We start from the raw sequence: 9,947 nt of genomic DNA, 5'->3' as shown, positions 1-9,947 counted from the left end.
ATGTATGAAATATGTTCAAAGTGATATACAGGAAATTTAAACCTCAATCACAAGCTGGCAAAACCGTTTGAGGGAAAGTGAAAATAGACTTTCTGGCCTTAAACACACCATTGCAGCTAGTGAAAAAGTAAGAAAAGATCTCTTTAAAACAATTAGGATGCAGGAAAAATAATTCAATACCTGCAAGACGATGCAAAGATGTACAATGTCCGACTAATAGACATCAATGAGAAGGAAGGAGTCAATACAAATGATATAAAAAGTACATGGGCAGAAGTAATAGCAGAAAACTTCCCAAATATGGGGCAATAATCTGACATTCATGTAACCAAAGCATATAACTCCAAATAACATCAGCCCAATGGAAACCACTCCCAGACATATAATAATCAAGATCCTAGAAATTCAGCATAGGAACAGTATACTAAAAGCCGCTAAAGAAAAGAAACAGATCACATTTACAGGAAAACCCATTAGAATAACAGCAGACTTCTCTTCACAAAACATCAAGTCAAGAAGAGCATGGAGCAAAGTACTTCAAGTCTTGCCAGAAAACAAATTCCAACCCAGACTGATCTATCCTGCAAAACTCTCTTTCAAGTATAACGGAGAAGTGAAATACTTCCATGACAAAGAACAACTAAAGAATTTCATGTTGACAAAGCCAAGCCTACACAGACTACTAAATGATGTTCTAGAGAGGGAGCAAATTGATCACAGCCCCATGAATGAGAATGGAAAGAACCCACCAAATTGGGCAAACAATTAAACAGAGGAGAATAAGAGGTATACAATAGTAGTCTTTCAGTTATTCTTTTGTGTTCAGCAGCAGAATATTTTCATCAGCACACTCTACAAATGGACTTCTCTTCCACCCTATGGGTCATGATTCCACCTGAGTCTACAGGGTGGATTTCAAGGAAATAGCTGTACCTCAGTCCCACAAGTGACGCCTAGCCACCAGTAACTGTCACGGTCATTATGCATGTCCACAACACACTAGAACTCTGTGCGATATCCTATCCTCAAATTGTTAGAAGTGCTGGTCATTTAGTTGCCATTCCAGTATTTATCTTATGTTTTACTCTTAGTACTTCTTTGCTATCATGAAAACTTTTTCTTAGTTTAATTATTTTGAAACATTTAATTTTTAATTAGTATTTGATTTTCTGAATATTGCTTAATCTTAATTTTTGTTCTAAGATTTATACTGTATCTTTGACTTGCAATTTATTTAAAAGACATTGTATGATATCTTCTCCTAGTATTAGAAACTTCCAAAAGTTTATTTCCATTTTCTGTTGACTTTATATTACTTCTTCCCTGTCTTTTATACACACATACATAGAAAAAAATACGTGTATAACCCAACATAAGATTGGTACTGTTTCATAGAAATATGCAATGATCTTTAAATAATGTTTCATCTAATATATCTTTTATATAGTCCTGCATAACTATCATATTGAGAGCTCTTTATGGTTCATCCAGAAGCATACTGCAACTTCTCTTGCCTTTTGAATTATGCTCTTTGTTATTCCAATATGCTAATTCTGGAGGTTTTAAAATATTTCAAGTTTGTATAATTAGAAAATTTTACTTTTAGTTTTCAAAGGTATGTTTGCTAAGTATGAAATTTAAAGAGAACAGATCTTTTCTTTCAGTCTTTTAATCTAGTTTCTTACACCCTGGTCCTTTTTTTCTCTTCTAATGTGGAATAAGATGCTATTTAATTTTGTTCCTCCATAACTAATAATTGTATGTATATGCTTTAATGATCTTTTTCTTTAGAAGAAGCTTTGGACAATTTCAGTTTTGTGCATCTTGGTATGATTTTATTTAAATGTCTTTGCAAAAGGTTCATTTTTCTTGGAAATGTGGTGTTATAAGTTGAACTAAATTCAGAAATTTTAAATCTTTTTAAAAAAATGTTTGAAACTATGGTTTGAAGCAAGGTACAATTCCTGTATGATGAATGCTATCACTATGTATATATAAAATGTACCAAGAAAAAAATTCAAGGAATAAAAATAAATAAATAAATAATAAGAAAAAAAGAAAATCTGTGTTACTGTGGTTGGGATATGGAGTGAGGGATGTTTAATTGCCCATACATCTCAGAGGAGGGGAAACACTGTGCAGGTCTAACCTGAGGAAAGTTTGCCTTGACTCAGTTATTTTTCTGAGAAACAGGTGAATCTCATCCCTAAAATATTGTCTCATCACATAGGGTGAATAAAAATTTGTCATCCTGACTGTGATATCACTGTAGAGTGAAAGGGGGTGATATTAACAAATAATGGAGGGCAGCAGTACAAATAGAACTGTACTGGGCAATTCCTAACCTAATTCCCCTAATTTTTGTGCTCTGTTTACTAAACAAACATTTGACTACCATTTGCCTTTCTCAAGAATTTTATGTATAAAGAGAATATAATGCTACCTTAGCCATTCAAGGTCAGTGAGGATTCAGGACATAAGAGAACCTGTACTGCAACATCCTGCAACTCAGTGGTGTCCCAAATTTTCTTTTCTTTTTTCTTTTTTGGCGGAAATGAGGACTGAACTTAGGCCCTTGCGCTTGCCAGGTAAGTGCTTATTCTACTGAGTTATCTCCCCACACCTTCCACCCCACCCCCTAATTTTCTGATCAAGGAGATTATAGGGCCACAGAGGAAAGTGATCGATGATGTGTAATGTGCCTAAGGAGAGTCACCCAGAGAGAAAACTTTCTCTCAGGCTTTCACAGAGAGCAAATTGTTCAAGCAATGGCTGTGACTCATCCACACGGCTGACATTGACAAAGGGTCTACATACTGTGATACAGGGTTTGCAGGTAAATCCTGAGGGGATTTGACTGATCTTGTCAGATACAAAAGTTATATTTCTTGTTACATAGGTTTGCTTTATCTTGGTCTTAACTATCCAGCAGAAAATTATAAAAACGAGGTATAAAATGGAAAGCCATATTAATATCCTGAGCTGTAAATGTCTCAAGTCAACAACTTCTGACATTGCCCATCCTGCGGATAACCCACTACTGTTATGGACTACTGGACTGTGTTGGATTATTTTGCTGAATTCATGCACCTTCAATATTTGACTGGCAATGGAGTACCCATCTCTGACAAAACTAAGCAAAAAAAGGAGGATATAAATAAAGAACCATTTAGTATCTGTATATACAAAATAGATAGATGTGCAGCTATTTTCTCTTAATTCAATGAGAAGAAAGATTTGTACTAATACTGTTTGGACAGGATATCATGTCTACATCTGGCAATATGAATAACCACTATGAAGACAACAATATGCAATGTATTAATTATTGAAACTGTCCTACTAATTGGTTTTGAAACTGTCTCATTGCTATTTGTTTCTCAATAAAATTAATTAAAAAATTCTGGGTTTTAGAAGAATTAAGTGTTCAATTTTATAAATTAAGACCAAATTTTTTCCTACCATTCTAGCAAATCACACTTTCTAGGGATAAATAAAGTTATCACATACTAAAAAAGAGAGAGAAAGAGAGACTGTAATGCTAGTTTATTAATTCATGGTTATTGAGAAGTTTTTCCTCCTTCAAAAACTGAGTCTCCTGAGGAGACATTCAATTAAGGTCTTCCTACATAGTGACTAATGTTGTTTGAGGGGAAGCATAACCTAGCATAATTGTGTCAGTAGTACAGTTTGGAGATTAGAAAAGTAGTTTTCTGGAGTAAACATATGAGGCAAAGTTTAGCATATCAATGATTATTGGAAAAGTTTCATTTTTTGATATATAGGTCTTGCTTTATCTTGGTCTTAACAATCCAGCAGACAAGTATAAACATGATATTAAGACAGATAGTGATGTTAAACTCAACTGCCTATGTTGTAGGATAAATAACATCATTAAGCTTCTCTCCTGGAGGGTTAACAACTTGTTTGCAGACCAAAAAAATTAGAGAAAGAAAAAGACTACAAGGATAGCCAACATTTTGGTCCTAGACCTTCAAAGTCAGTGAAGACTCAGAACATAAGAGAACTTGTACTGTAACATTCTGTAACTGAGTGATGTCCCAAATTTTCTGTCCAAGGAGATTATGGGGCCACAGAGGAAAGTGATTGTAGATGCATAATGAGAATGAGAAGAGTCACCTAGAGAGAAAACATTCTCTCATTCTTTCACAGAGATCAAATTGGTCAAGCAATGGCTGTGACTCATCCACATGACTAACACTGACAAAAGATCTACAAACTGCTGTACAGAGTTTCAGGGTAAATTCTGAAGGGACTTGATTGACATTGTCAGATACAAAAGTTACCTTTTTTGGTACATGCATCTTGCTTTATCTTGGTCTTAACAATCCAGCAGACAAGTATAAACATGGGGTATAAAAAGTAAAGCCATAACTAAGGCTTGTAAAAGACTCAAGTCAACAACTTCTGACATTGTCAGTCCAGTAGATAACCCACTACTATTATGTTCTCCTGGACTATATTGGATTATTTAGCTGAATTCACTCACCTACAATATTTGAATGGCAATTAATTACCCATCTCTGACAAAACTAAACAAAAAGAGTATATAAATGAAGGATCATTTTGTAGTGAAAAAAATGTATATCTTTATGTACAAATTAGTTAAGATAGATATACAGCTACTTTCTCTTAGTTCAATGAGAAGAAAGGTTTGCACTAATAGTGTTTAGACAAGATATCATGTCTGCATCATGTACTATGAATAACTGCTATGAAGACAATATGCAATGTATTCATTATTGTAACTGTCCTACTAACTTGCTTTGAAACTCTCTCATTGCTCTTCCTTTCTTTCTTCCTTCCTTTCTTCCTTCCTTCCTTCCTTCCTTCCTTCCTTCCTTCCTTCCTTCCTTCCTTCCTTGCTTTTCTTTTATTGTTTTTGTGGAACAAGGGTTTGAACTCAGGCCCTTTTGCTTGCCAGGCAAGCACTTATTTTACTGAACTGTTTCCCTGGCCCCCATTTCTTTTTCTTTATCAATAAAATTAATTTAAAAAATATGGGGCAAATGAGATGGAGGAGAAAGTTTCTCCAATCCAGGTGTACACAGTCAATAGACAGAGAACATATTTATTTCAGGTAGAGAAATATACGTATGGGGCTAGAACCACAGTAAAGCAGAGCCTGTGGTGAGTGTGATAATGAGAGGACCGCGCAGTCCACTTAAGATTGTGAGCTCATCCACATAACTATTGTGAGAGTAGTCACAGAACACTGTAAGTTTCTAAAACAGATTCAGGCTTGAGTCCAGGGAGTGTAGTAGTTTCAAACTGAATGGGAATTTTGATTTAGATTGGACTGTATGTTTCAGAAACCTGTTTTTATTTTTCTGAAAGTAAGGTACATAGTCAAGCAGTAATGATTTATGCAGTACTGTAATACTTATTAGAAAAACATATATCCTAGCCCTATCACATTCTTCTCCTTGATTTTTACTTTCTAGAGGTAATCACTTTCAACACAATACTTTCAGTGGTTGCTATGTACTTCCAAGTTCCTATTTTAGCCTGATTTCTCAGACTTGAACATCCTCCTTTACCATTGTTCTGTGGAAGGAAAGATTTAAGCATCTTCCTTAACTACCTTGCCTTTTCTCCTTGCCCCGACATACCCAACTGCTACTCTCCTCTCTGTCTTTGAAATATAAATTGTAATTTGCTTTTAATGAAATCAGTATTCCATTTGTGCATTATTATGTCAATGTAAATAAATTTGCAGCTGTGCAAATGATATCTTCCTGGGTGATACTATTCCCAATTCTGTTTCACTTTTTGTGGCCCATTCGCTAACTTTGTCCATGCCTCCCCCAACCATGGTTTTAGATATAATGATCAACTAGAACATCTATCACTTGCAGGCTTTTCTTGCTTGCTGTCCTTTCTGAAATCTTGTCTTCCTGCTTCAGGTTGGCTGGTTTGTTTCCAGGCCTGCCTCCCAGTCTGTGTCTCAGGTCTTCCCTTTACAGTCACAGAGATTGTGAGTTTGCTTCTGTCTTGGATTACTATCCCTAACATATATTTCTCTCCAGGCTTAGATGGGATGTTTCCTGCCTCTTGTAACAGCTCTGGTATCATCTATTTGGGGGAACAGGAGGTTCACTCCACAAATAAGATCTGAAAATAAAGGGATGACCACATGTCACTTCCTGTGTTCACTCTGCCAGGCTAGATACTTCAATTAACCAGTCACACAAGTGAGGGAGTATTATGATTGGAAGGCACATTACAAGCATTCATTCAACATGATAGATGGTGAAAAATGTGAGGTAGTACAGACACAGAGATTACCTCTTGGATACAAACTATGAAATTATGCAGACACTTGACTAGTCAGAATAATGCAAGAAAGCAAAGTGTTAGATACTATGGCCACAAAGAAGAACTTAACTCTTGAGTAGGGTGAAGTGTGGACAGAGAGAGAAAATCAGAAGTCACATATTGTGTGATTCCATATATATATATGAAATGCCCAGAATAGATTGATCCAAAGAGAAGCAGAAAGAAAATTGTACCAGCCAAGGGCTGAGAAGAGGAAACATTGGGAGTGAGTACTTCAGGGATATCATATCTCTTTTTGAGGTGATGAAAAGATTTTCAAACAATGGTTGGGGTGACTGTAGAACATTGTGCACATACTAAAAGCTATTCAACTATACACTTTAAGTGTCTAGTTTTATCATGCATAAATTTTATCCAAATATAGAATAAATAGAGGAGTAGACAGTTAAGAGACTACTACAGTGATAGATCTGATGTGAGATATGTTTTTCCAAAATTTTATTGATAAACAAATAGCAATGAGACACTTTCAAATTAAATTAATAGGACAGTTTTAATAATTAACACATTGCATACATTCCTCCCAGTGGTTAAATGCTGTACAAGATGTGGAGATGATATCCTATCTACAAACACCATTAGAAGAAATCACTCTATTCATTAAGAGAATGTAACTATATATTTATCATAACCATTTTGAATACACAGATAAAAAATGGGCATTCATCTGTATGCCTTTTTTTTGTTAAGTTCCATTATTTGAATATTATAGGTGTGTAAACTCAGCAAAATAATCTAAAAGAGTTCAGTAGTCCGTAATAGTATTGGGTCTTCCACTGCACTGACAATGCCAAAAATTGTTGACTTGAGTCCCCTAGAGCTCAACATGAGAGCATGGCTTTACTACTTGTAGTTCATTTTTTATACTTCTCTGCTGGGTGGTTAAGACCAAGGTAAAGCAGGACCTGTGCAACAAGAGTTGTAGCTTTTGGGTCTGAGAAGGTCAGTGAAATCCCCTCAGGATTTATCCTGAGATCCTGTACCTCAGATTGTAGAACCTTTGTCAGTGGCAGCCATGTGGATGAGTCACGGCCATTGTTTGGCCAATGTGCTCTCTGTGAAAGCCTGAGAGAATGTTTCCTCTGCATGTAACTCTCTTTAGGTACACGCCACATAATTGATCACTTTCCTCTTTGGACCCATAATCTCCTTGATGAGAAAATTTGGGACACTGCGGAGTTACATGACGTTACAGTACAAGTTCTCATATGTCCTGAGACTTAATTGACGTTGGAAGACTAGGGACAAAATGTTGGCTTTCCTTGTGGCCCTCCTTTTTTTCTAATTTTGGTCTGCAAACTAAGGTTGTTAACCATCCAGAAGAAAAGCTTATTGCTATTACCATAAAACTTAGGCTGTTAAGCTTAATCTCACTATCTGTCTGCATATCAAACATCTTAGGCATAATATGGAACAGGTATTTTTCATCAAGTATTGATATGTTGAACTTTAAGACCCTACAAAATATGATAAAAAACATTTAAAAATAAGAATATATTTTAAAAATAGGCATAAATAATTATATACTTCTTATGTTTACACATAAGTCCAAAAATCTAACCATATACAACCTTGAAGCAGGAAAGTCCCACAATATTCCCTTTCCTGTCTTTTGCTTTCATTCACCACCACCTTCTTTCTGAACAGTCATCTACCCGAGAGACTTCATAGCAGCAACTGGCATGTCATGACAAACAGTACGTATTCAGAAGACCAGAATAACAGGCACTCCAAGCAAGAAACTACTATTACAGATTACCATCTGCAGAGCAGTTGCTTAGTTCACAGGTATCAGTATATATAGTCAGGGTGAGAATATTTCCAATCAACTGCTATATTAAAAAAATCTTCTGGAGATTCTCAGGATCATTGCCTTTCAGATCTTCTACATATAACTGCACGTCTTGACATTGTCATGTTTCCTAACTCTTATCCTTTCCCTCTCTTGATGAGTTAGTCCTTGAGATCCTGCTTCCCTTGTCCTTGTATTATACATTTCTATTTGTATTTCTTCTTTTGAGTAATTATACTAGGGAAACTATACAATATTTACACATGTGTGTCTTGTTTATTTCACTTATGAGTATATGTTCAAGTGGCATCCACTTCAATACAAAAGATTCAAGTATATCATTCTTAATAGCTGAATAATACTCCATTGTGTAGAAATACATCTTTTTCAACCATTCCTCAGGTGATGGGCATCTTGGTTGTTTCCAAGATTTGGCTTTCACTAATTTTGCTGCTATAGACATAGTCACACATATATCTCTATGATATGATAATTTCAGATCCTCTGGGAAAATTCCCAGTAGAGGAATAGCTGGTTGAAATGGGATTTTCAGTCCAACTTTTCTAAGGAGTCTGTATACTGATTTCAATAACGGTTGCACCAGTCTACATCCCACCATCATTGTAGGAGGGTTCCTTTTTCCCCACAGCCTCTCCAACATTTGTTGTTAGGCGATTTCTTTATGTTAGCCATTTTTTCTGGGGTGACATGATATCTCAATATTGTTTTAATTTGCATTTCGCGGATGGTTAGTGATGTGGAGCATTTTTTCATATATTTATTCGCTTCTTTGATTTATTCCTCTGAGAATCATGTGCTCATCTCAGATGCCCATTTCTGGATTGGGTCTTTAAATTTGGGGCCCTAGTGTTTTTTATTTCTTTATCAATTCTAGATAGCAGACCTTTGTCTGAGTACTTATTTGTCATGATATTTTCAAAATTTGCAGGTTGCCTTTTCACTTTGTTGGTAATTTCTTTTGACGTAAAAAAATTCTCAGTATGAGCAGGTTCCAGTTGTTAATTCTTTCACCTGTTTCCCATGCGATTTGATTTCTGTCCATGAACTCTTTGCCTACCCCTATGTCTTCAAGAGTTCCTCTTACTTTCTCTTCCAGGAGATTTAGTTTCTCTGCTTTAATGTTTAGATCTTTAATCCATTTTGACTTTAGTTTAGTGCGTGGTGATACACCTGGGTCAAGTTTGAGTTTTCAGCATGTAGACAGCCAGTTTTTCCAGCACCATTTGTTGTAGAGGCTATCTTTCTTCCAGTGATTATGTTTGACCCCTTTTTCAAAGATAAGGTGGCTGAGAGTGTTTGTAGGTGGTTCAGCATCTTCTAATCTATTCCATTGATTCTCAGATCTATTTTGTTGCCAGTACCATGCTGATTTTTTCACAGTAGCCATGTAGTATAATTTCAAGTCAGGAATTGTAATGCCTCCTGCCTTTTCTCTCTTGCCCAGGCTTGCCTTTGCTATTCTAGGTCTTTTCTGTTTCAAGATAAATTTTAGCAATAATTTCTCTAACTCTGTGAGGTATGTCAGTGATAGTCTGATAGAGATTGCATTAAATCTGTACAGCAAATTTGGGAGTATGGCCATCTTCACAATGTTGGTTCTTCCTATCCAGGAGCATGGGATAGCTTTCCATTTTCTAAAATCCTCTACGATATCTTTTTTAAGAGTACTGTAATTTTTCTTGAAAAGATCTTTGACAGCTTTAGTTAGATTCTTCCAAGATATTTCATTTTCCTCGGTGCTATTGTAAAAGGTTTTTTTCTAAATTATTTCCTT

This window comes from Octodon degus, unplaced genomic scaffold (assembly GCF_000260255.1).
Source record: "Octodon degus isolate 3935 unplaced genomic scaffold, OctDeg1.0 scaffold00041, whole genome shotgun sequence".
Taxonomy (NCBI): Eukaryota; Metazoa; Chordata; class Mammalia; order Rodentia; family Octodontidae; genus Octodon; species Octodon degus.
This window is presented reverse-complemented; position numbering follows the sequence as displayed.